General features: G+C 40.5%; 2 long non-coding RNA genes across 3 annotated transcripts in view; both read right to left on the bottom strand.

Moving 5' to 3' along the window:
• Positions 1 to 1,550: 1,550 nt before the first annotated feature.
• LOC118169458 lies at positions 1,551 to 5,220 on the bottom strand. Its single transcript, XR_004752118.1, has 3 exons — positions 4,967 to 5,220; positions 3,786 to 3,865; positions 1,551 to 1,676 (listed from the first exon to the last, which is right to left on the bottom strand). It is a non-coding gene; the product is annotated as an uncharacterized LOC118169458 (long non-coding RNA).
• A 4,262-nt stretch (positions 5,221 to 9,482) lies between these two features.
• Positions 9,483 to 27,976, bottom strand: part of LOC118169457 — a 28,339-nt gene continuing 9,845 nt past the window's right edge. For both annotated transcript variants that reach the window (XR_004752116.1, XR_004752117.1), the window contains exons 3-5: positions 11,888 to 11,967; positions 11,407 to 11,585; positions 9,483 to 9,707 (exon numbers count right to left, since the gene is read on the bottom strand). This is a non-coding gene — a long non-coding RNA (uncharacterized LOC118169457). The remainder of the gene's footprint in view (positions 9,708 to 11,406; positions 11,586 to 11,887; positions 11,968 to 27,976) is intronic.

Raw genomic sequence — 27,976 nt, 5'->3', positions numbered from 1 at the left:
TGGAGATGGGGCTAGCAGCTCCAGAGGAGATGACAAAGAGGAGGTGGAAGAGTACAATTATGGCTTCTGGTGACAGCAGATGAACTCCACTAGTGAAAGAGCTCATGTCAAAAGTTGTGCTGTTATCTTTGTTAGCAGGGAAAGACTCAAAGCATATTTCCAGTCCAGAAACAGCCACATGCTGCCATTCCCCTCAGGTAGGCAAACCTGCAGAGGAAGCGAATGCATGCTTCCCAGTGCTACCAGTTACCTACCTCAGCAGAGGAAAATGTGTGTGAAATCCTCACTGTATCTCGTTGGGCTGTTCAAAACAACCATTACTGCTAAGAGGAAAGATCAGACACGGCTATAGCGTCAATGCCTGCATAACCTTTGTCTGGCAGATGCAAGCAGCATGGGTTGGGGCTGGTTTAGCAAGTACACTTGTACGATTTTGCTTTTCCTTGCAAAAGTTGTTTTAGCTGAAAACAGGTGGAGATATTATCAGTGCCTGTGTATCCCTGAGAGACAGGGCTGCCGAGTGTGGCAGATTTCCTTCTCAAGAAATTCAGCAAGCAAAGGCCTCCAGTATTCACCTGTCTAAATGGGCAAAAGGCAGAAATGCAATTTCATTTCACATAATTTATGTTGTTCTTTTTTGGATAGATCTACAAGATTTCAGGTTTCAAAATTAGGTAGTTTAAAGAACACTTCCCTGAAATTTGTAAATTTCCTGTCCTTTCAGAATAGTTAAAAGAAACTCCCTCCATTTCTATTTCCCCTTCTCTTTCTCTTGAGAAACTGTTTTGGGGCACTTCTTTCTTTACACAATGTGAATCTGGGCATGTTTGGCAGAACACAAAGCATTTCTCAAAGCTCAGCAGGGAAAATCTGGTAGGTACCATGCTGATCTCTGGCCCCACAGCACTCTGATGCTACCAGTTCTCAGCCCCATATATAAACAGCTCTATCTAAGGACCTTCCCAGTGGATCCAGTTTTGAAGTGCAGTGATCAGCACATATATATATATGTATATATATATGTATATGTATATATATATAGTCGAAAACTGCATCTCTAGTTAAAAAGTTTCAGTTGCAATTTTATTCTGTTCAGCATTGAGCTTGATCTAGTAGCCATGGTTTGTTGCATTCTTGTTCTAAACAATCTTTCTGTTAACCAGAAGGCGAGTTCAGAACATCCCTTTTCTCTTCAGCATGTTGTTCAGCATTTTACTGTCCTGCATATCCTTGGGAATAGATAGTAATTACACTGTATTATTTTGAATGGAACCTAAGAAATACAACAACATCCCCATGATATAGCTCTTCTGGCAACTGGTAGGTCAGCTAAAAGTTGTCACTGTCACTCATGATAATTATCCATGAGAACACGAAAAGAAAACAAATTTTGCTGTAGCAAACCACTCAGTGGCTCCAAATTCTAAATTCTACTGCAGTTACATTATTTTGACATGTGTCAAGTGACACATCAGCACAAAAAAGGCACATTTAAAGTAGAAAAGTACCTTTTTCATTCTTCCTACCTGATTTCTGTATCCCTGGAGAAGATTAGTTTTTTTCTTTGATCTCTGGCTGTACATTTTAGCAGTCACATTAAAACAATCAGTGGAAACTAGTGGAATCTTTTCACTTTCCCAACTGCAATTGCTCAAAGCCTTGAGTCAGAAGACATACTGGACCAAAAGGACAAAACTATTAATTATAAGATATTATGCCACTAATCAGTACCTATAGTACTACAATACCTATTCCTGCAAAGATTTCTGCAAAGAAATTAGCAAATAGGTAACTGTAATATGCGGGTGTGTGATAAATTGTCCAATAAAAAAATTGGAGGGAAGGAAAGGTAAATCAATGAGTAATAGTGAATATCTGCTTATTATATGGCTTTTTTTCTTTTTTTTTTCTTCTTTCCTTGAATTGATTTCTGGAGGACAGCATTATCATCTCAGGTTTCACCTGCATTAACTGGGTCCTAGAGAGATACCTGTGACTTATCCCTGATCATCTTAGGGACAAATGAAAACATGTAGAAGTCTGTTTCTGGAGAATAGTATCTTCATCACCACACATAGAATTCGTAAAGCTGCTTTCAATTACAACCAGCTAAAACTCAGGTTCAGTTGAATGGGCACTTCTAGTCCTGAATTTATTATGGCATGTCTGCTTCCTACTGCTGTTACATCCTTAGTATACACATCTAACAGTGACAAATGGTAACTGAGCTCTTGACTAAGCCTGAAAAACAACTGAATTGTAATGGCAAGCTCTCAGATTGCTCCAGAAGGATGCTAGGATAGGATACATGAATCAAGGGGAGAGCACCTTTTAGCATTTTTTGCAGTCATTCACAAATCAAAATCTGTGAAGCAGATTTCAACAGTACATATATTTAGAGTCACTGTCTAGGTGATATGTAATATCCACATTGTTTATCAAGGAAGCACATAAGAAAAGGAATGGATCTCAACAATAGTAAAATCTAAACAACTGGAAAACTGGTCTGACATTCAAAACCATCTTGCTGGGCATAGGATACCAAAGCTGGTAAGGTCTTTCTCACGCAATGAAAATCAGTAACTAGTTAAACCATCCATTTAAAAAATCAAGTACGTGTCCAAATGACATATAAGAAATAAGGAGTACTTTTACTGATTTCTATACAAATAAATTCCTTTAATGGTACATTAACCAACCTGAATCCTAAAAATTATTTAAAATGAAAAGATGCAAATAGTCAATTTTCAAGGAAAAGTTGTTAAAACACAAAAAGTACAAAATATTACAGCTTCTTTCCAGTACATAAGGAATTTAATGGCAGTTTTGTCTAACTTTTCAAGCCCTTCCAAAACAGTCTTATTCATATCTTAGGTTTTGATTTAGCTTAAAAACAACTATTTCTTTGTAAGAAGCCCATATCAATTCTGCCTGGAATAAAACACAAAGAACAGGAATGCTAATCCTTTAGGACTGAGATTGCTAAGGAATTTAGGTCTCTAGAGCCAATTAAAATTCAGTATGAGTTAGGTGCGTGAGGTTTCTCTCATATATCTTAGTCCAGCTTTTGTGGCTTTGTAGTACCACCTAACCTCAGTATTGACTTCAGACAGTTAAGGGAAATGCACAGAGGTTGATTGACAACATTATCTGTATACTAACATACACTGGCTCAGCAGGGTTTGTTAAAGCTCAACATGTCACAGACAATGCTCACCACATGTTCTGCTCTATTAGAGTACTTGACAGGTTATATATAGTTCTTTTACTCGCATCAGGAAAGGCATTTAGAGGTGAATGCATTGGAAGAAAATATGAGAGTGCATAGAGGACTGAGACAGGAAAACCAAATCCTCAATGAACTTGGGCACAGCATACAGATCTGAATGACTTCTTCAAGGACCTCTGGACTTCCTCTGCTTTCCCATACCCATCAGGGATCTCTTTGGTACCTGATGAGATCTTGGAAGTAGCAACATCAATGAGATGAAAAGAGAGAAGTCACCAGAATTGTTCCACTGGATTCCAAAACCCAACAGCAACCCACAGGTGCCTGAGGGACAGGAGTGTAGAATAAGATGGGACTGGTTATAAGCTGTCAGATCACAGCTACACAAATATCCCCACAGCAGAAGAAAACCATTGCACACATTCACCAGCTCACACCCTCTGCCGCCTTCAACCCACTCATGCAGCAGATTTTTGGAGATTACTAGCAGCCAAAAAATTCAGCGTCAGTTTCCCATGTTGACAACAAAACAGATAAGAACACCAAATCCACTGACCTTATCTGAGCTTGGTGCAAGGTGTCTTCTAAGCAATCTCTTGATTTTCATCTCCGCATTTTCAGCTGTAGAAAATCAGCCTAAAATGAAGCATACAAAACACCAGTGGAAATAGTCAGGAGAAAGACCATAAAGGGCAAAGATATATTTTAATCTCTTTTTAACTTCAAAGGGCTTTCCGTATCTGCACATAATCAGTGAATTCCTAGCTCTCTTGAGATATTTGTCATTCAATCAACAAACAGACATCTGGAGCTTCATTTTAAAATTCATATAAATTGTCCTTGTGCTGAGGTCCTGTGTGTTTTTTTCTCTCATTTCTCTTTTGTATCAGTTGTTCTATTTACTTTTCCTTGCTACCTACAGGAAACCAGAAAAACAGAATCCAAATGTATTGATTTTCACCTGGAAGAAGATGGGCTGTTAAAACTTCTAAAGCTGATGGAGAAAGCATTTGTGTGAAAACTCTGCCCCCAGAAGGCTGCTTCTATGAAGGAATCAACAAATAATCAAATTCTGACAACTCTTGAAACTTATTCTTCTTTGACTTTATCTGAATAATTTATTTTCTGTTTGAGCTTCTGCCTGAAACAAAATATTCACAACACCGATGAGGCTAGGATGCTACAATGAATAAATGCAAACTATAGTTTGATGATTCAGTCTTCAGAATATTAAATCTCAGGATAATTTTTCCCTTGCAAGATATATTTATACTTACAGAATAGCAAACTAACCACATAGAGATGAGATCCACATAAGTAGTACTTAGGCAAAGACTAAACCTGAGTCATGCAGGCAAGAAAAACTTGCTTGAATGAAGAAACCGAAGGGAGGGAATTTGCTTTGCTCTGACATAAAAATCCCTGGGTGAGTCTTTAACTGTTTTGTAAGCTCCGCGCTTGGAGGAGGACTGATGCAATTAACCAGTCACTGATGTAGCTTAGAATGGGCAAAAGAGAGAGAATGATAAGTACCATGTCTTTCTAAGATTCTCTTGAAATGAAAACAAACAAAAGCAGAACCCTTTCAAAGCCTGAAGTAGTAGGCCCTGCCCAACAGTTCTGGAGGATGGTTGCTGATCTCCAAGTACAACAGAAAAGACTGTGCTCCAGGATGCTTCTGCTTGTCTTGTGTACCACTAACTGCCCGTCCTTCAGACAAGACATTTCTTTCCTTACCTGGAAAGAAAGGCAAATCAGGTAACTGCACGAAGGCTGGGATGGATGGCGCACAAGAGCAACAGTTGCAGAGTTCTGTCAGTCCCAAGTGCTGTGCTACTAAAGGTCTCTTTCAGCCTCAACTGAAATGTTTTACAATTTTAGAGCTTGTCAAAGCCCCATCTGCCTTCAGGCTGAATTTTAGCAGTTCCATGTGTCTTTGGAGTTCAGGGATAAGGCCAATTCTCTGGCAGAACTGGAGTCCAGTGGTTATTTTTCCTGCAAGGGAATGAAAGAGAAAGAAAAAGAGAGAAAGAAAACACTGGTGCTCTACCAGCTCCTTCCCGCAGGGCTTGATCAGGCCTGGGAAACAGCCTCTCTCATCCATTTGCTGCTAGATTCTGCCTCTGGTACAAGGTAGTCGGAACCTACATGGAAGGGAGTGCACAGAAACACAAGGCTGCAGAAAGCAAAACAGGTTAAACCCTTTATCTCTTCAGTCGGATTCTCAGAACAGGCAACTTGATTAAGCCTCCCAGTTTGGGGCAGGAACAATACCTGGCAAATCAGCTCCAGTCCAGAGTAGATCCTCCCTGTAAGATCTGTGTGTCTAATCACGCTAAGATGTCAAGTAACAAGAATTCCTTCAATGAGACGCAAACTTCTTATTAAGATGTAAATATATTGAGATTTGAGGAAAACAATCCAGTAGGAAAACACTAGCTACAGAAGACTGATTTTTATGGGATATATGTACCATATGAATTAAAGACAATCCATCAAGACTCTCTTACAATGCAAAAAGCAGGCAGCAGAGATACTAAACATACTGACTGGGGATGATCCTGCCATTTGAAGCATTCTCATTTCTCTGAACAGGGATGCTGAGGCACTGGAAACATGTCAGCCCACCAAAAACAGGCACACATGCTCTGGGAGCTTAGCCAGAAATAGGTGTGGAGGATTTGACACTGCAAGTCCTTTCTCCTTGGGAACAGGCAGCCCCCGAGACAGGATGAGCATTTGTTGAGGCACAGCTCACTCACAGGTGACAAACAGAGAGCCTCCCCTGCCTGTCTGGCAGAAGATTAAATGAGAAATGGCCGTAGGCTCTCTGTGGAGGGAATAGGCAGCAGAGCTGTTCTCTTACCAGTTGTAAGAAACTTGCTCCTACACTATCCAGAATTAGTGGAAAGGGAGAAGATGAGAGGTCTACAGCCCTCCAAAGCACCCCACTTTACATAGGTTGCATCAGAACTGACCTAGATGTCCATCAGTTTCTTGGATGACAACATAGCTGTGACCCTTCCCCCTGCTGGTTTCTGAACTGATGCTTCTGAACTCACCTACTAAAAATATCTGAAGTACACAATGCCTGCACTATGTAATGCAGTTTGATACACCCGAGGCCTTAAAGCACTGGAAGAAACAACGATGAAGACAAAATTTCCAAGTGCAAAAAATTTATCATGGAAGTCAATGATCTTTTTAAGAAATGACATTGAGAAAAAAGTACCCTTCCAGAAAGAAGATACAAGAGAAAGAGGAAACAGCATTGAGATCCCCATGATTAATTGCTGTCAATATTTGCATTTTTTCCATAACGGCATCTCCTAGTCATGGACAAGGACCTCTTGTGCTAACTACTAATATATTAATTCTGAAGCATATCTGTGTGGTGTTTGACAGCCATTGTCATTAAAACACAAGGCACTCTGTAGCCTTGCCAACAGACCAAGGTTCTCCTTGTTAACTGTAATTGGCATGCCAGTGATAACTCTTTGCTCTCCAGGATGTCAGCGGTGTGTCTCATTACTAAACCAAGATCTGCGGTCTGGCATTTAAAAGGCAGTAAGAACAATGAGGTGGTGTAAGAAATCTCTCTGATATTTCTAACAGAAAAACATTGCTGGTTCCTGAGGAGAAGCCCACCTCACATTTTTTCACCTTTTCCAGGTATCACTGCCAATGACCTCGCTGCCTTTCTTACACTTGCTGTAAGTAAGAAATAATTCCCCTGAAGACAGTGGAATTACATAGCTATAAAACTTGCACGAGGAGAGATTGTATCGTGTGTAACAAGAAGGCAGATAGTGCCTTGCACTTACGACAAAATCTAAGATTAAATCTATTTTCAGACTGTCAAAAGCAGGAAAGAGGAAAGTTTGTTTCATCTTCTTATTGAATGACAACTTATTATTTTTGTCTGCAGTCAGACACTCCAGGTAACCAACTAGTACCATGTCTGTCTATGTTGTGTTTATGAACTGCATGTTCACATAAATGGACTATACTTTGCCTCTGTGTGGCTGTACTCAGAAGCTTTGCTGTGATAAACACTCACAAGCTGACAAGAGAAACCAGGGTGCTCTACAGGGTTAGTGGATTGAGATCCCTCCTGAGCCTATATATTTGCATTCATCTATCTTTCACTGTTCTTGTACACGTTTACACATGAATGTGTGTAAGGAGGGGTGATGGACAAGTTATAATATTCTACAACACCAGTTTCCCCCTTTAACTCCAGAGAAAGAAAATAATTTAGATATGTATGCTATGGATTGTTTAAAAATGCAAAGAGTAATCTGGTGAAGCCAGATTTTGGCAGAGTGAGCAGCCAGACGCACAGATTTTGCCAGGTGGTAACTGCAATCATGCATCAGCTCAAAGCTGTTTTGGCCACTTCAAAATTCACCAAAAGTTGCCTTAGCAGTCTTTTGGTAAAGACTGACTGTCTACCAAGAAAGCTGGAAAAAAAATAAATAAATAAAAAAAAATCTGTTTCTAAAGCTGACCTGTAGCCTATGCCAGGCTTTATTTTAACCTGCTTTCAGAACCACCCACAACCCCACCAGCTCAGACACTCCAAAGGAGCTACACTGTATTCCAAAAGGTAGAGCAGCCATGGCTCCAGCTGAATTACCAGCATATTTTCGGCTTTCTTGCTGTCTTCACAGGGAGAAAAATTGGAAGATGTTTAGTTTCATCTGTTCTTTGTGCACATGCTAATTTCTATCATGCAATACAACATTAGAGCACTTAAGAAAACAGCTATAGAGATATCTCAAAAAAGTGTTCAGTGGGAAAACAAAGTAAAACGGAGATGTTTTTTTTTTAAACCCTGGGACCCAAACACCCTTGCATTGATCCTTCCTTATAACCAATGGCAACAAATAACATCAGGAACCAGATAACAAAACTGGCATACAAAACGACTGCTCTCTGCTGGTTTACAGCATCTCCAAAGATCATGAAGGCCCTGATATAAAACATGGCCCAGGCTGTGCCCACTCTGAGAATCTGTTATCAGAAAGAACAAAAAAGCAGCAGGTAACACAAAGGGAATTTTTCTTGAGTGGAAAGTCTTTCAACGTGTTCCACAAAGCATCAAAAGTAATGGCAAAAGCAATAGAAATGTTTTCCTGGTTTTTATCCTTAATCTTTCTTGATGCTTTATAGCAACATCCTATCAATGTTTGAACATGAGAGCAGCTTAGTCACATATCAACTGCTCATTATGCTGTGTGTATAATTTTAGCTGCAGGTAAAGAGCAGACTACTTAGAGCTTCAGATCAACAGTAGCAGGAGAGTCTGCTAAAACACCTCTTCAGGAGAATTCTCTAATAAGAAAACAACCGTAGTTTGTTCGCACTTGAGCATTTTCCCCATTTCCTGAATATATACCATGTTAGAGATATTAGTGCTGCCAAGACTCTGAAAAGTAATAGTAACTGGGTTTGACTCTAAGGGCATTTACACCCACCACTGAGACAGAAGCACTGCAGACTTCAAAAAACACAGCAGACGTGCATAGCACTATTAAACTAATTATCAAGATCATTGTTGACTTTCTCTTCCTATACAGTTTGTCTTTCTAATTACAACTACAAATCTACAACCTAGATGACCTGCTTCCCATGTATATTCACCAAATACTGAAAGAGTCCCCGTGCAATTCCAGATGCAATCAGCTGGTGGTTAACAAAAGTCCTCTTCGGAGAATTGCCCTTGACTCCAAACACATATTAATTAAATCCAAAGGTACTTTGGGGAGACATTTCATTTTCCTGAGGCAACATAACCTAGTGTGTGGGGATCATTACTGCTCCCAGTGTCACTTGCTGTGCTTAACACAACTCTGGGCAGCCACTTAAAGAGTACAGGACATGGCTCTTTCATGCTCTGCATGTTGCATATCCATTTGCACTCAGGAAAAATGTGCAGGCTTTACTTATTTTTGCAACATATTACACCTGCCATGACTTGCTGAAAACACGGGGCAAAATGGAGTTTGGCCTCTTCTTTGGAATTTGTTACCCTTTCAAACCAAAGGGACTAGGAGATGTTCACTGACCTTGAGCTCCTTTCTGCCACTTCCACGACAGTGGATGACATTTTCGACATCATCTGAGATCTCCTGGAAAAAAAAAAAAAAAAAAAAAAAAAAAAAAAAAAAAAAAAAAAAGTGCCCATTTTAAATTAAAGTCTGCTCAGCCTGAATGGTGATTTGGGAGAGGGGAGGGTGTTTACCTCTAATTTTTTTGCTTGTTTGTTTGTTTTGCCATTCTTAACTGCACATATTTGCATAAAAGAAGTTATGTTGTATCATCTTCTCCCAGAGCTTATTCCCCATCTGAATCCTGTTGATGACAGCTTAATCATTTCCACAGCAACCGAGTTCGTGACATCAAATAGGGTATAAGCAGCAGGAACTGATAATTTCTCTGGGAACAGGGATTCTCTTCCATGTACATAAATACTCTGAAAAACAAAGGAGAAACAGAAATACAGAAAATATCTGCCACAAAAATGTGATTGGTCTAACAGGGAACAGCAGTCATTTTTTCTTTCACTGTCTGTCTTTTACTTCTTAACAGCATAAAATTATCTTCTATCATATAATTTAAAAGAGTATTAGATGACAGACCTAGCATGGGGGACAACCAGCATCCGTGGTCAGAGCTTGTAAGGCAGATGTACATGCATTTCCTCTGCCTGGCACAGCCCTTGTTCTAGGTGGGTACAAAGGAACCATTCCTGGCCTGTCTGGCATTAGCAACTTATTCTGTGTTTGGTCTAAATCAGCAAAATGGGTAGATTCATCACCCTAAGGCCTTGCTTTCATTAACTTCAGGTGCTTTTCCTTCCACATTACCACGTGTGATAAACCAAAACCCAGGCTTGTGTCCTTACTAGGTAGACACTTACATAACCTTTCTGAATGAGCACCTTAAACTCTGACCTTGCAGTTCCTCCACGAGATGAGTAACATGCTGCAACACAGCAGATAGCAAACTGACTTGGAACACGTACTGTTCAAGTCTCCAGAACACATACTGACAATCCAAGCATCAGTGCTTGGTTCCTGTGCTAAGTAGAAGTGACTCAGTGCCTTTGCTTTCAGGAAACAGAGATTTTTCTGCACCTCTGCCTGTGTTGCAGTGCCATGCAGCATGGAGACTGCTTTCCTACTGCTTGTTTTGCATTGTGCAGCTCTCTGCAGAAAACTTTTGTTGAGGATTTGAGGAGAATGCTCTAAAGAGCCTTATTCCTGCCTATGCTTCCTATCATCCTTTGTTCTTGTTTCGCTCCAGACATACTCTTCGTCTCCTACCACTGCCAAGAAGGAAGCGCTGTCTGTGCATGTTTACCTGCAGCTAACACCAGCCTACGCAGTGATATAGAGGCCAATCTTCCCCTAAGCACCTCAGTTCATGAATCTGATTATGCAGAAATCTTGGTGCAAAGGCCAAATGTCTGCGGTCACCATCAACTATGCAAACCAAAATGGCCATGTGTGGAGGACGATTGGAAGTTTCCAAGCTGCACATGTAGATTGAAATAGCTGTGGTTTTTGCAGCACTTTGGGATGGGTTGCAGATGATTGCTTAGTTCAGGGATGACCAATTGCACGCATCGGAGAATCACTCCAGTTTGTGCCCCATGCCAAGCTTAGGCCGTGGCTTAGGAGCCTTTAGTGTGCCACAGTAGGCTCAGTGACAGGCGTGTGGTCATGCCAGACTGAATAGATAACATCAGAGCTGCAGGTGATAAATTTGCTGAGAAAAACTAATACCTGAAACAGGAATAAACTCAGTAAACCTGCCGACAGAATAGATTATTGATCACCCTGCCTTGAGTTTGAAAATTAATGACACAGAGGGACAGAAAGCACTCCCACTCCCTCTCCCAGTGACTAGATCTAATGAAGGCAGGCACTGCTAAACTTAAGATCTGTGGCCCTCAAGTGCGTGCTCATGGTAACGCGCATGTGAAACACAGAGGTAGGCCTGCTTGTACGCTGTGGGAGGTTGATGCTGAAAGGGAGTGCAGCAAGCTGTGTCGGGCCGGGACCGGTGTGGAGTAGGGAATGTAGCACCAAAATAGCTTTGAAATATGCAGACTCCTGGAACAGCCCCAAAGCAGTATCACACCAGTTGAAGTAAAGCCTTTCACTAACCTGCCACTAAAGGCAGGGTGACAGCCCACAAGATTTCCAGCAGGGCTTTTGCCTTTGATCCAGTCTCCTTCATTATTGCACAAAGTCAGCTCGTGTAGTGCAAACTGGGACACAGCTGAAATCCATCTCAGTTTTTCAGTCAGGCTGGTGATGGATGTAGGTCTTCTGGGAGATTTTGCCTGAAAAGCCAGTGATAAGATTAGTACAGAACTATTTGTGCCCATGTAGGTCAAATGCTACAATAGCATCTCCTGCCACTGGCTGGTAGTGGGAAGGGAGCTGAAGATTACACAGAAAGCTTTAGGCAAAGGTGAAGGGCATGAATGTCTCACCGACAAGAATAAGCAACACCACTAAAACTGTGGGTTCACTCTGGAATTTATGTCTCCGGAACAGCAGCTGATCTTTTCCCCAAAGCTTTGGAGAGGACCAAATAATACTTTTTTTTTTTTTTTTTTACAAGTTTTACTATGACACTCACATTTGTAAATCCTCTACAGCTGGAATCAGGTGTTAACGTGTGAGACTTGAACTACAGTACAAACTGCAGGGGGGCAGTTCCTGTGGAAAAACAAAACAAAAGAACAACAACAAAAAAATGGCTACATACAGTGTCAGAAAGCAAAGGGCCAGAACTTTTCTTTTCTAATTATTACTTTACATAAATTTCACAATGATTTTGGGTCTAACCCATGAATTTTTGAATGCTTTAAGTTGGAGATATTCCCCAGTGACTTTTTGAGTGCTCAAAGGAATGTAAATTTGCCAGTTTTTACTGTTGGCTACCTGAAAATTCAGATCAATTATCAAGACCATTATAGATGCTCACCCAGAAATCTGTTCTCTCATCTTTCTCACAGGATGTACAAGAGCAACCACTCTTTCTATATATATATAAAAAAACAGTTTACCCATATAGTTCCTCTGTTGCAAGACGCTAAACCTCTATTGTACATACAGATAGGTATTTTTAAAAAAGAAAATTTGAGATATCTGAAGCAGGAACAGAACTATATGCAAAGCCGGGTACAAATCTCTAATTTAAATGGACAAATCAAATCTCTTGGTGACACTCTTTCTACAATTCTTTTTTTTTTTTTTTTTTTTCACTGATTTTTTTTTTCTTATGCTCTAAGCAGCAAATGCCTTTTCCTGGCAGAGGGCATCTTTCTGAATGGCCGGTAAATAGTATAAACTCAGCCAGGAGGGTTTTAGCAACAACAAAACATCCAAATTGCCCTTCCAGCGAGCCTCTAAAGGACTGCACCTTTGTTTGCACACACGCTTCAGGCAAACTCTGTGAACATCTTATGCAAAACCAATTACTCTGTAACCAAAAGAAAGGTGTGATGTGCAGCACAATTTCCCAATTATTGTTACCCTTGTCATCACATTTCCTTCCAATTTACTTTTCCTGTTGCCTTTAAATTTCCAAGAATCAACCTAATTAGCCATATTGAACAAAGACCCTCTGCCCTGTGTAAACAGACATGGCTATAAAACATCCTTATTTCTTAATCAGTGTTGCTTCTGTGCCACACAACAGATTTAGTTTACAAAGATACACTCCTGTGCTGAAAAACAAAATCTTTAGGTTTCAGTGGTGGAGTAAGCCATTTGCCGTAGCTCTCTGCTGATCAGCATGGTGTTCCCTTAGTTGGAAACAGCAGATTGCCAAAAGGCCTTTATTCTATATATCCACAAACTTAATCAGAAGAAAGATATGATAATCTGCACTGATGCACTGGAAGACCTGTAATATTCACAGTAAGCCTTGGGTGTAACAAATCTGCAGGCCATTGTATCAAATGTATCTCAAAATTAGTAAACTGCCAATGTTTATAGCCATTTAAGACGATCTTCATACCACTTTGCCAGTCATAGAAGTCTCTTCAAATTTCCTGAAAGAATTGACATTGTTTCTGTGTGCAAAACCATACATGAGAAACGCGTGACAAGCAAATCCCGTGGCCTTACGTATGCACTGCGCTGAGCGCAGGATGCGCGCTTTGCACACTGGCTGGCACTTTCAGCAGCAGCATCTTATCTTATGCCGACCTGCAGCACCTCAGTAGCAGAGCATGAGGGACACCTACACAGTCACGGTCTGTGCCAGAAGAAGGGTAATGCTGACGGTGGCACAGCTTCACCCAGCTTTGCCAATACAGAAGAACTGGCCTTTGTGAAAGGAGGAAAGAGTCCAGTATGCTTCATTTCAAAAACAGAAGGGATGCAGACTGCCAATGATGAACATCTCGGTAGCAAAATCAGCTGGACACTGTCTAGTGATCAAACTAAAGCCCTGGAATGAGGAAGATGGGCTTATTCTCATCCCTTCTAGAGACTGAGAGGAAAAAAGAGGGGGGAAAATAGCATAAGTACTCACTGCTTCCACTCCCCAAAAGTACCACAGAAATGCTTATTGACCTGAAGGGAGGTCAGGTTGTGAGGTGCATGTAACTAGAGTGTGTCAGCAGCTGAAAATCTTCATGTGGAAAGAGGGAGAGTCAAAGAGGATCTGTAAATGCCACTGAAGACAAGAGCACTCCAAAGAAATTTTCTTCACCCTTAGTTTACCAGAGAGACACTTCCCATCTAGGATCAAAGACACACGCCTTCTTCCCTATTACCATTGCTCTGGATAAATCATTTAGGCATTGAAGTATTGCCTGGATGAATGGCTAGAGAACACAAGAGTCATACTTCTCAGGGAAACAACGTATTTACATAAGATAACTTAAATTCATGTAATTAAATTGTTTCATCAGCTTTTATTGAGAGCCCTGTGCCAGAGCTACAGGTCTGTAAAGGAGCATAGCTCTGTAGTGCTGTCAGTTTGTAACAGCTGATCTGGCACAACTCTTTCCAAAACAACACGTAATTCTCCCTCTCTTGAAGACATTTACTTCAAGTGAAAAAAAACAGCCCATCCATGTAGCTGCAAACAAGGAGCTGAAACGTTTTCATTATTAAATGGCACAAGCTGAAAGAATTTCTGCATTTTGCTGTCTCTAGAGTGTCCCTGAGGTCCCCCATCACAGAGCGCCTGCACAGAAAGACAATCTTGGAAACATATTTCACATCTGCCAACCCTGCATGGCAGAGGAAGATGTACTAAAGCACCTGTACATCAGCTCCTGGCTCTGTCGGGGTAAGGTGCAAGGCCACACAGGTTTGTGCATGAAGAGAAGAGTGTGAATGGGATAGCCACTGCCCAGCCTGTGTGGCTAAGCCAGAGACAAGGGCGCATGCAACAGCTGCGCCTGCTGGGAGCTGGGGCAAGCCCCTAAGATGCTGCTTGAGACCATTTCCTTCCACTTTTCTATTTCAAGGAAACAGAGTCTGATCAAAGCGCTTTCATTTGGTTGGGAAGGAGCTGTCTTGTCTCCATGCTATGAGAAGTCAGGGGGGTACTTGGAAGCATCTTGTGAGTCCAGGATGACTCACAGGTGCAAAGCTGGAGTGGAAAGGGCTGTGTGGGGGTGACAGTGTGGGGGCTAAACCAGCACAGAGTTAATGCAGACTAAGAATTACCCAGGGCACTCCTGTCCTGACAGCAGACAGACATTAGTAGCCCAACAATGCTCCCAAAGTAAGAGTGGTGTGGATGTGCCCCTAAAATAGCCTCAGCTTTCCTGTGACTGTCTCCCTCTATTGGTCTCACAGAGGTGAGGAACTGTCAATTAGGAAGGTGTGAGGTGAGTTCCAACCCTGTCCTGCAATAATTTGAACTAGTATGAAATACTGACTGTACACAATGGATGCCTTTGTGTCTCAGCAGATTGTCTTTAGCATTAATTATAAAATTAAGCTGAAACTTTAAAGAAATTTAAATACAAAAAATTACCTAAGACCTGTCCACCTTATGTCTTTTGTAAGCACAACCACAGAAGAATTGTATGACAATTTAATGAAGGAAAGAAAAGAGTGGACCAGGATGGGCATCAGCAAAACTCAAGAAAGGGGGGAAAAGCAGTCACACTCTCTGCCTTTTCTGAATTTTGTTAACACTCATGGTTTATGCAAAACTAGGAAAGACAGGATGCAATATGGCTCATCCTTTTTTAAATGCTAAGAAGGAAATTCTGCTGTGGGAAAAGCACCTGTGATCCTATTGCTCCTAGCAAGTGGTGCTTATACATCCTCAGGGCTTCTTCATCCTGTCTCAGAGATCAGGCAAAGAGCGCATCGGAGTCCTGGGACTGCTGAGTCTGGAGTGGTGACACTGGGACTGTTATGGGATTACTTCTGACGTGATGAAAGACGAGTATGAAGTAAAAAGTTAAAAATAGCTTTTGCAATAGCTAAAGCAGAACCATTTTAAATACATGAAGTTCCTGACCCCGCCAAGTAACATCTGCCGCACTCTACCTGGCTACGTCCATGCTTACATTTGCTTTAAATAGCACCGAGTGCAGCACTCAGATTGCTGACATCTGTGCAGGGATACCTCAGCCTATTTGTTTGACGATCCGTCCCTTGGAATCAACTCTCAGCTATTACAAAAAGCAAATACACAACAGAGTTGTGTAAAGAAAAGTTGGCAAAAGTAGCTTAAATATACTTCATTTAATATCACGTTTTTAGCACTCTTGTCAGGCAATTGAATTATGGGTAGCATGTGACTTTTTGCATGAACCATCCGTGATTCAATTGCCAGCAGTGGTGAAATCTCCATCTCTCCTGTGGTGGTATTTATTGGTTGATCCTTGACATCTCTAGCCCCATACACCTCATCAAGCCTAGAGGCGTGGTGGAGAGAACACATCTTGAAGGATCAGATCTGTTGAACTCTCCTTGTCTGGATTCTCCTCCTCAAGCTGCCAGCCTGCCCTCAGCCTGGCACTGCCGCAGCAGGAGGCTGCAGGACAATCACACAGCGTTGCAGGGTGACAGCACCCTCTTGCTAAGGCTGAGGCATGTGAGCCCATCCACCTTGACTCAGGGATGTTGTTTTATTGTGACAGATTTTTCCCAAGCTGTAACCTGTAAACTGAGCTCCTGTCAACATGGCTCAACAGTTACTATTTTCCATTTGTTTTCCTTCATCAAAAAACATGTGCTGCTTGCTGGCACTTTGCAGCAGACCAGTGACATTCATTACAGGCACATCTCAGCGGTGCGCAGAGGCAGCAAAACTTCCATGTATACATGGAATAAAAATCACATTTGAGCCTTGCTGTCTTTCGTGGCACATAATGGGCCTGTGCCTCTCAAGACCCAGTGGTGAAGTGCAGTTGCCTGGCAGCTTTCACTCTGAGAGGAGTCCGATGTTCAGATGGGGGTTATTTGGAGCACTACATTTAATGACCGCTGGCAGAGCATCATCCCCAAATCTTTTATTGATTGGCTTATAAAAATAGATGGGTCAGTCTCTGAGTTCATGAATATCTACTTAAAGAAATTCCAGTAGCTTACATAAGTTGAATGTTAGGCTTGGCTTCCATCCTTGAATAAACCTCATCTCTCTTCATCTGGGATTACCATCCCACCCTTCTGCACAGCCCAGACACACACACAACTACGATCCGGGCTGTGGTTACAGACTTGCTAAGTGAGCAAGTGTACTTTTTCAACCTTATTTCGGGAACACTCAGTTGGCAAAGACAAACAGTGGTAGTGTCAGGAGATCGGCTTTGCCATAGGTGTCAGCATCGCTCAAGGAAGGAACACTCTTCTGAAGCATCAGTACTCAAGCAAACTGCAGCCACTTTGAAGTGGAGCTACATTGAACAACAAATTCTCCAACCTAGCCCAAAAAGGCATACAGGGGAAAAAAATCCATCTCCATCTCCAGTCTCTTTTCTCTCCCCATACCTTTGATTTCCACAAAGGCTGTCAACAGGAATAACACTCCAATCATTTTCATCTCGTTCTTCAAGCCCAAGCTTTATCTGGCTTATCAGAATTAGACAAATCATTCTGGCCCCACCAGTTTACTCCAGCATTTCCCTGACAAAAATATCATTACAGAAAGACTGTACTCATTTCTTTCTTTCTTTCCTCATGATATATGGCTTTTGGAGAAGATGGCATGCTGTTATTGTTACCTTGCAATGTGTGAAGTGATGTACAGAACAAGGCCAGAACAGAGCAAATGCAAAGGCACCTCTGCAAAATGAAGACAGTTCCTTTGCTTATCATTGATAGTGTTGCTTTATCACCATAAAAGCCTGCACTGCTAACACATAGATGTGATCTAATTCCTGAGCAAGCCTGTCTCAGATTTCCTGGCTGTTTTGATTACCAGTGACCAGAGGAAAGAAAAGGGCAGGATGGGTGAGCTGTCTGCCAGTAGCAGTCATGTAACAGGAATACAGATTCTTCTTTTTCCCTAAAAGGAAAAAAGGATTTGCTGTGCTGTTTTTTCATCTCCTTTCCCTTTTCATTGAGAGTGACAGTTATTTTGATTTTGTGTGACATGTCAACAGTTTGGATAAATTAATGTATACTTAGAAAGCTGTATTTATGGTAGGAACATCTCCTTGTGAAAAGCATAGGTTAGAGATGCAGGGACTGAACTGGTACAATCTATTCAATTTTCTTTTATTTATGTCTTTAGCAGTGATGTTTATTTAGCTATTTTATCTGCGTGCGTGCTTGTTTTTTCAGGCATCTGATTGCAAGCACTTGATTTCAAACACTAGATCATTCAGTCTCTGCCCAAATCTGGACAGCCCCTGTTATACTGGTTAGAGGCTAGTTTGTGCTTCCATATCCACTGAGGTTAACAACAAACCAAACTCTGCTGATTCACAGACAACTCAAATACTGAAGCTCTCGTTTGTGGGTAGACCAAAAATTACAAGAGAAAATACAGTAACTTTCCATTAGTCACTGAATTTCATCCAATTTCCATTGCCTCCAGGAAGTGGCACTTGGTCCATAAGCATTTCAAAACCTTACCTAGTATGAGCTCCCATTCTACAGCTGTCCCCAGTACCACCAGTGATATTTTCTCGTGCTTCTGCATGACGAGACCATGCCCAGATCTCCTTACCCAAATAATGACCAACTGTGAAGGAGGGGCATGTGTCTTTCACCCAATTAAACACCATGACACGTTCCCTCCTCCTGCCAGAAGTATGGCTAAAATGCAGAAGTCTGTGTTGTCCATCTCTGTATATTTTTCTTGGACACAAACATCTCTTGTCATTTCATTCACCTAAGAAAATCACTGCTTCAAATAAAACATCTTTTGTTGGTTTTTTTTTGAGTGAATTTCACACAAGTCTGACAGAGCAGCAGACAGGCTCCTTTTTTGTATTTCCAGCAAACAGACAAATGGCAGTGGCATCCCATCACCTACTGCCCTTCAGCCTTTGCTGGCCAGGACCACCTCAAGGAACATTACATTTCAAGGCTTATCGCTTCAGTTATTTGCTTCCTTGGCGAGACTAAGACTAAATGAATGCCACAAATCCCGTGCTTTAGAGACTTCTCTGTCAGAAACATGAAAAGAACTCACTTCCCAAGAATGACACAAGACAATAATCACTCTTGGAAGCAAATTTAGGAGGGAAAAATGTTATGGACCACCGGCGGTCTCCTGAGCCATTCCTGCAAAGATTTCTTTGTAGAAGGAACAATGGCTGAAACATCAATAGAAATAGGCAAGGATTGCAGTTGTCAGAACAAGAAGATGCAGATAAGGACCAGGGCTTTCTCCTATTAGAGTGAGAGCAGGCAGACTGGTGGAGTTTTGAATATATTTGGAAAGGACAGAACTATTGATCTTTATTGAAGTGGAGAGGAAGGCTGAGGGGAAACAAAAAGGGTGGCTAAAAATAAAACAGTAATTCTGTTTTCCAGTCAGTAAGAAATAATAGAAAATGTCTGTTCCTATCCTACTCAGCAAATCAAAGAATGAGTGATTTATAATCAGATTAACAGCCATGGCTTCTAATCTGCCCAATTTGTCACTTGCTGTAAGTCTACACCTGAGCTGTCAGCAGCAGAGATGAAAATGATTGATCTGTGACTTCACTGGCATAATAAATGCTAGTGTATACAGATGAGGGTTTTTCTTATCACTGACTACCTCAAATTGTGCCAGTTACCAATGACTATGAACATTACTTCTTGCTCATTCTTGGTTCCCTGCTTGGAAACCCTGGCTGCATGGGGGAGGTTATGAGAAAACGTGCAGGCTGTGTGTCTCAGGGAGATGGAGAGAGGTACACCAGCACAGACACAGCCTTACCATTTGACACTGCTTTTTGTTTTGGCTTTCAAAAGCTAAAAAATTCTAATTCCCTTCTGTGGTGCCTCTGCCACAAACTAGTACATGGTCAGCCCTAAAAAGAAAAAAAAAAAAAAAAAAAAGTTTCCTCCTCTGAAACTTCAACACCCTCCCTTCCTTTTCACTCTTTTATTCTCCTCTTCAGACCTTTCCCTTTTCTGAACCTCCCCCGCTTCTGCCTAGGTCTGGAGCCTTTTTACAAAACAGAATTAGATTGGACTCCTTTAAAAGCCTTCAGCAGAGTATATTCTGTCAGAAAAGCATGCATTTCATCAATATTTACTGCAATTCTTATTTCTACAAAAACTTCTAAATAAACAGGACACAAACTGCAATAAAAGCAGAGTCAAAAGAGGCATATTTCCTGCCGCCATTTAAGAGATGAAAGCAGAAAATAGTTCAAAATTACCCCCCAGCTCTCTTGTAAGAAGTGTTTTAACCCCCCCCCCCCGCCCCCAAAATACAACAGCAATAACAATAGATGCCATTGTTTCAAAACTTCTATTTCTCTCATTCTTTTTTTATTCTTTTCCTTTGTGTTTTGGCAGCTGTGAATAATTCTGTACCCTAGAATTGTTCTGCAGGCTATTAATGTCTGTGACCTTTTACATCAACAACAGCTCTTCTTTTCAGTCATTTCTTGAAGCACTACCTAGTATGAATTTAACATGACTGAGGCAGCCTCCTACACACACACACTTTTCTGAGACATGCAGAAGCATGCTTCCTCCCATCCATTAAAAAAAAAAAAAAATCACTATCAAAAAGATATATGCATGCTTTGTAAATAACCGTGTTTCATGGTGATGGAGAAAAACCACCTACATTGTGACCTTCTGAAGTTCTCTTGGGGAAATTAAAGGACTGATTTTACAGCGGGATGATCTCATTAAGTCTAAGCCATTATGGGGGTCCCTTTTGAGTTTGTTTTTGCTGCATTTACATTCTAAGAGTGTATAAAGAGCTCATGTGTGATCAAACATACCAAGAGCACTCTCCTATTCTATGATCAAATGCATGCACATTATCAAGAGCATCTCTAGTTCTTTTTAGATTCAGTTAATCAAGGATGCTAATGGACTGGAGTCTAGTTAGCAGCAGTGCAATGCTCCTACCCCAGTTTCCTGTGATGGAAATGAACAGGATCCTGTTGCAAAACAGATGGATAAAGTGGGCAGCAGGCATGCCATTTGCGCTGGATGAAGGGTCTTCAAAAACAGAGGCCTGTAAAGAGTTCTTGCCCCTCTAAGTCCATGCATAAATTCCAGGTATGCTTCTCTTCACTTAAGAACAAAAGATTGGCCAAATGAGTCTGCAGGTTATTTTTAACAGGTTAGATCAATTGCTTTAACAGGTCAAGAACTATCCAGCTTAGGTCTTGTCTATGATTTACACTTTTTAAGTGTCAAAGTTAAGATTCTAAAGGCTGACACCTCAGTTAAAATTAGTAGTGAGATGTGGGTTAAAACAAGACATAGAGATGTACTGGACTCCAGCAATGCCTCAGACTGGACATGAATATTGTAGTAAGATCCTTTGTAAGCTTCCTTTGTTAAAAAAACATAGACCTGGGGACCCCAAAGTTTTCCTTTTGTATGTGACTTATCTCTGCTCCTTGCCAGCTGCCAGACATTAATTTCTTTGTGTCACCTGACAAATTCTGGGAGGCCTCTACTTCTCTTACTTCAGGCTTGTCATTTTTTCTAGTCATGCTGAGCCTTTTTGGACAATGCAGGGCCTTCTAGATGATTTTCTCTGAAATTGCATCTGTCAAGAAAGAATGAGTTTCTGACAAAACAAAACATTTGCAACATCTCTTTTTCTCATGGTATACATTGAATGCTTGTAAAAATCTTTTAAAATAAATTCTTTTTAGCTGAAGTTCTTCACATTCTCTAATGAAAATCTGACAATTTTTAAGAAAAAAAAAAGGATACAAAAAGTGATTTGGCTTGGTTTGTATGTACATTTTACTTCAGAAAATCCCTCATCGCAATATCACCACCATGACACACACCTTTCTCAGAAACACCTAACTGCCTGTCTGATTAGGGACCCACAGCAATAGGGAAAGCAGATTTGGTGTCTTCCTGGAAATACAATAAATTTCTCCTTGTTATAATAATAGAACCATAAAATTATTCAGGTTGGAAAAGACCTGTAAGAAGATCATCTAGATAATGTCTTTTAAGCTGGAAAGAAGTGAACATTGTAAATGCAGAGGAACACTTGAGGATTCCTGAGAACTACTGAGTTCCCATGAGTGAGTGATCCAGCCAGAAACCCATCTTCCAAAATGGAAGATGACAGAGTTCTCATGCTGTCCATACTGTACAATGATGATGCTTCATTTAGGAATTATTACAGCATGAATTGTGAACAATATAGCCTGGAACTTTCACTTTTAAATAACACAGCTCCTTCCAATCACATAGTGCAGTCTACACTTCACTTCTGGGTCACTGATTTGAGACTAGCCCAGGAAAGGAGCTACCACTAATAGCTGCTTGGCAGTTACATTTCAGCTCCTGGGGAACTGATACTGGAAGTACTCAAATCACCACCATAAAGAGTTGCTCTTATGTTACGTTATACCTGACAGGAAAAGGCCTGAGTATGGCCTGGTACCTCAAGAATATGGATCTATCCACATGACTTGGTGTAGACTTGTCTAGCAGAGCAATGTGGGGATATAAGCACATCTGATGTCTGTCTTATGCTTAGTTCAGAGACAGAAGAACAACTCTCCATTGATATATCCATGAGAACAAACATTGAAAAAAAAAAAAAAGAACCTTTAAAAATATAGATTTGTTTTGCTGTATCCAATATGTTCTTGTCTAAAAAGCCCATCTGGTCTAAAAATATACAGCACCTGTGTGGATTTTTTTATGTATTGAAGCTTGAAGTGCTAAATATTCCTTGCTGTAAAAATAAATCAAGGATATTCAGAGGATAAATATATACGTATATAAAACATTTGCAATTTGATGCACCTCTGACTTTACTGGATGTGCATTCTCTGGATTCTCCACTGAAAGGTTTTTCACACGAGGATGGGCATGCTGGACAGAGGATAGATATGAAAATGATCAACTAATGGACAAAGGATGTTATCTGCACACTTCACCTATCTCAGTGATAGCTTTCTTTACAGCTGTGTAAACTGAGCTCTTTCAGCTCTTTTTTGATGGACAAAAACATTTTCCTCCATCTTCCCTAAAGATAACTGAGTCACAGAGCAAAGAAGGAATTGAAATACTGCATAAGAAGTGTATAATATCAGACATACAGCAACAAATCCCAGTTAGTGATGATGCTAAATACACGTTTTTTCTATCCCAACCAAGCACTATGTCTCTTGCTCTTTTCAGTGCTGTACTTTCAAATGTCAGAGAACTGTGTAGCATGACATTTGTATCTAAGATCTTGTTTCTAATATTTAAAATAAACAAAAATGGGAGAGAATGAAAGGCTGCTCTTGAGGTCACTGGCATAATGTTCTAAGGTTGCAGAGATTAACTCAGTTCACACCTACTTACTACCCTAAAGTAGGTCATTACAGCAGGACAATAGTGAAAAATGTGCCCATTTCCCAGCTGACTAAGATCAGAATCACAGAAGATTTTGTTTTGAAGATGTTGTTTATGATGCAATCTGACCATATTCATACTAACTCTCATCTTTTTTCACACAATTCATGTTTTACGGAATGATATTGGAGACAGAGTCATAAACAAGTATTCAAATATCTAAGATACTTATTCAGCTATAGCCATGCAATTATTTGGTAGGCATGTGACAAAGCACACCAGTAAGCAGACAATGAAACTGTCTGCCACCATCTGTCTCTTCTCTTGAGCCAGGAAGGATTCTAATTATCTTTAAATCTAGGGCCAGCAAAAACATTTCAAATGTGTAGATAATTTCAAGACATGGAAGAGAAGAGGTAATCCAGTGATTTCTTCAGGCTCTGCTCCCTTTTATGGCTGAGCCATCATTCAGGAAGGTATTGGAGCCATCAAATACGATGCAGGAAAAGGATTTCAGTTCACTTACAACCTTCCTTTATAACGCAAGAGGTACAGAAGCACCCCAAACTACCACTTTGTTACTCTTAAAACAGCAAAAGCTGATGGAACAGATCTCTCTTCCTTCCTTGCATAAAGAAGCTTGTCAAAACATATATTCAAACCCCCTTCTTTCCATATAGACTTTTGTATATTTGGGTTTTCGAGCCACAGGGAACTCCTGAGACTGGAACTTCCGAGGCAGTTCTCCCTGTACTTTGCTGTATGGAAATCTTTTAGTAGAACAGACCCATCTGAAAGTCTCAGCTCTGAAGTCAGAGTAAACTGAAATAATCTTGCTCACTTTGAAACCTGAAAAATAACGGTAAACCCTAAGCTCAAATGGCTGTGGAAAGATTACTGTAAAACACATTTGCCACTGGAAACTGTTTTCAAAACACAGGATGAAATGCTACTGTGATGTATATGACTTGTGTTTTAATGTCTCAAAGCAAAAATGAATGCCACTTTGCATTTTAATGACTATTACACAATTATAATGATTGCATTAAAAAATAGACATAAAGATATCTCCTAGAGTACATCAAGATACCACGCATGGCTGAGAATCAGCTCAGGCTCCTACTTCAGACTCTGCCCCTGGAGAGATTAGAAATTTGCCACATGTTAAGATGATCATCCAGACTTCCCCTACAGTCAGCAAACACACCTGGGGACTCTGAGAAGGGATGAGAAGATATTTCTCACATGGACTTGGACACCTCCTGCTGTTGTTACAAAGGAGAATGAACTGCTTACTGTTTGCTTCTATTTCTGGTAGAAAGACTCTTAAATTAACTCACCAGGTAATCCTGCAGAGGATAAAGTAACCCAAGTGTAGATGACAGATAAAGGGCAGAAGAGTGAAGGTGAAAGTCATCCTCAGTATCCCACTCAACTGAGCTATTCCAATGCTGCAGCAGGAATTAAACAAATCAACTTAATCATTCTGCTTATTATCGTTGCAATTAATCACTGGATTTGTCAGGCAGTACCACTTTGCTACTTAGTACTTTTGTGACTCTTCCCTTGCTCATTTACTCACCTGTTAAAGATTAAACATAGCTTGGGAAGCCACCTGTTCCTAAAGCTCTGTGCTATCTAAATCTTCATCATTTCAAGTTTTGAAACACAAAGTACATGCTAAAATCCAATCAGAAAGACAAACGAGTCATGAGAAAAATCTAGTGGCAAAAAAACAGGTTTGACAGCTTAAACCATTTCCAATTTACAGTTATATTGTATAATCTAATGCAGCTCACCTTGCCAAATGGTACCATTAGCATTTAAACTTCAGACAAACACCATATGCAGTGAAAGGATATTGATTATTAGCCACTACTGGAAGGAAAATTAAAGCTGGGAAAGGGGTGAGAGATCTGGATGAGGTGTGCTTGCAATTGTCTTATGCCAGACTAAGGGAATGAGAAGATCAACTCTGTACAGTTGGAACTGTTCCCTCTCTGGTAATATACTTACAGAACAAAACAATCCCAGATCCCTCTGTAAAGACCCCTGCAAATCCTTTACAGATAAGCAAATAAACTGCATTGTTCTATATCTCTGAAGGGGCATTCCAGACTCAACAGGACAAGCTGGAGAAGTCTTTTTTGGTGCAAGCCTCAGATCAAAAAAGGGAAACATTGATTTACTATGCCAGGAAGTCAAAAGACTTCATTTCAATAGATACTCGAGAAGAAAAACCAAGGGGGTGTGATACAGGAGAGAGTTTAAGTGAAGAGTTTAAAGGAACTAGGAAAAGTTATAAAGATTATATTTAAAAAGATAAAAACCTGTAAAGTGAGTGTTGAAGATGTGTTTAGTCCACGAAAAATTTAGTACTCAGTCATCTAGGCAAAAATGGTAAAGAAGAAGAAAAGAACTGAATAGACACAGAGAAAGGACTGAAAGATAAATGGGATAAGGACAGAAAGGAAATGAATCCTACAAAATAATTCCAGAGCAACAACCAAGGATTGCACTGCTGAGGTTAGACTGGCAAAACCAACGGATTCAGCACAGTCCGAGGGCTTGTTCTGGTGCTGTAACTACAATCTGCCCTTCTGAACATTTATGTGACTACAGTTGTGGCTAGATCCTTACAATTTATGCAGATGCAACATGCATGAAGCAAAAGGACAGTTATGGGAGCTTTTAAGCTTTCAGGACAGCTGTCAGAGCAACTTTGCACAAGGGCTGGTACCAGTGCTGAATAACCCTGACCAAGTCTAGATACAAGTTCTTTAGATTCGTAGCAGAAAAATAAGGGTAGGTATTTTAATGTTTTCAGTTCTGTCAATGATCTTACAGATCCTGTTCACCCACTTTCAAAAGGCTGTCTTGCTGGCAGAAACTTGTAAATATGCACGCATCAAGTTCAAAATGTAGCTCTCATTTTTAAAGCATACGGGAGCATAATGAGAAATGCAAGAAAGATCCTTTAATTTTTGCTTTCAAGATGTTATATTTCAGAATCAAAGTTAACAGAGGTAGATTATATAATGCTGTCCTTCCAAAAGGGAAAGAATAGAAAGTTATCAAAATATCCAATAGGAAGAAAACATTTTCCAAAAAAAAAAGAAAAAAAAAGGCAAATAGACAGAATTACTTGTTTCCTTTGCATAGTAGTATTGTACAAATATCCTGCAGGACAGTAAGCAAGCATCTGGGAACACTTTAAACCTTGATTCTCCAAACAACTGGGCTAATTGCTTAAAGGCAATGTCCCTAGCAGCCAGTTGAGACTGAATATCTGGAAAATGAATGCTTGTTTCATAGGTGGATCCTGAAGCCGCAGTTCCAGGATGCTGGAAACATGGCAAAGGACGTTTTCATGCTCTGCCTCTGTAGCACTCATTCCAGCCCTTTGGGATATTGTGTTTTTAGCAGACTGCAGAGGATTTGACTGAATGCCTTTGGTTTGTGAATGAGGACTTCTATATTAACGTTGGGCCATTAGAAGAGATGCAGATCTGGTCATGTACATTTTCTGGAGCAAACCAAAGACACTTCAATCAGAACGACATGGACACTTTTTGACCAGAACTTAAACGTAACCTGGCATTTAGGATACATACAATAACACCACATGATGTTTATTCTCTTTCTGAGACTCATTCAAACAGTAAGCTCATTTTTATCAACATCTCAGTCATAATGCGATCTGGCATGACAGAGCCAGCACAGAAAAGCTTCATTTCCACTGCGCAACTGAGCTGCCTTTGAAGAGTTCTGTGTAGGCTCAGAATTTGAGCTAGATGCATCAAAATATCCGATGCATTGGTCAAGTGTGTTTACATGGGTGTTTATGGCCATATGAGTGCATGCATCATTAGAAAAGTTAAGGAAATTGCACGTTAATGTGCTTTAAAAACAGGAAGGGTGTACAAGGGAAGTTCCTGTTCAAACCATGGTTGTTAGATAAACAATCAAAACCCAACTGACATTGGGTTCCTAACAGCAGCTGCAGGCAAAACTCCTAAATAACTCAAGAATTTTTCCAGCTTTTGCTACTATACTCATCTCTGTGCCAAGACCCTCAAAGTTTAAGATGACCTTGCCGTAACAGCTATGCAGAATACCTGACTCATCCATCACGTACCTTGGGTATTTGGGTCCATATCTCATCTGTCCTGGTCACTCTGCTTCACTTCTTCCTCAGCATGACAAATGAGGAAGCTGAAACTTATGATGAAACATGCAAGACAGAAAACAAGCAGGGTTTTGGAGATGGGTTATTTTTGTGTTTCTCCTATGCTTTCTTCTAATTTAAAAAAAAAAAAAAATACATGTATGAAGATGAGTGTGAAGATTTTTATGTATTTTTTAAAATGCTGTTTTAAAACCCCCCACTCCTATATTTTGGCTCTGTCACAAAACACTTGCAGAGAACTGCAAACAATTGCAAACGGCCAGTTAGGATTCTTATGGTTCCTTTCACCTCTCCCTGTGGATTATTTCTGAATATAGCAGAATCTGAGAACAGCTAAATAACATAGAGTCAGTACAGAGTCATATGTATGTGCAGGGATGGGAGAGAAATGTACAGAAATGCCAATGTGGATCATTCTTTATACATCTTCGGTACCAGGAAATCAGTACAGCTTATTTTCCACATGGTTATTTGACAGTGCTTCCAACACTGGAGAGAGCTTCAATAGCTCTGATCCTCTGCTGCAGCTTTATTCACCGGTCACAAGCATTCTGCAGCTGCTTACTATAAGCCATCCAAACCGATGTTCTTAATGTCTATCTGGCT

The sequence above is a fragment of the Oxyura jamaicensis genome, chromosome 6 (assembly GCF_011077185.1).
Source record: "Oxyura jamaicensis isolate SHBP4307 breed ruddy duck chromosome 6, BPBGC_Ojam_1.0, whole genome shotgun sequence".
Taxonomy (NCBI): domain Eukaryota; kingdom Metazoa; phylum Chordata; class Aves; order Anseriformes; family Anatidae; genus Oxyura; species Oxyura jamaicensis.
Note: the sequence above shows the minus strand (reverse complement) of the source record. Positions and strands in the feature narration are given on the sequence as shown.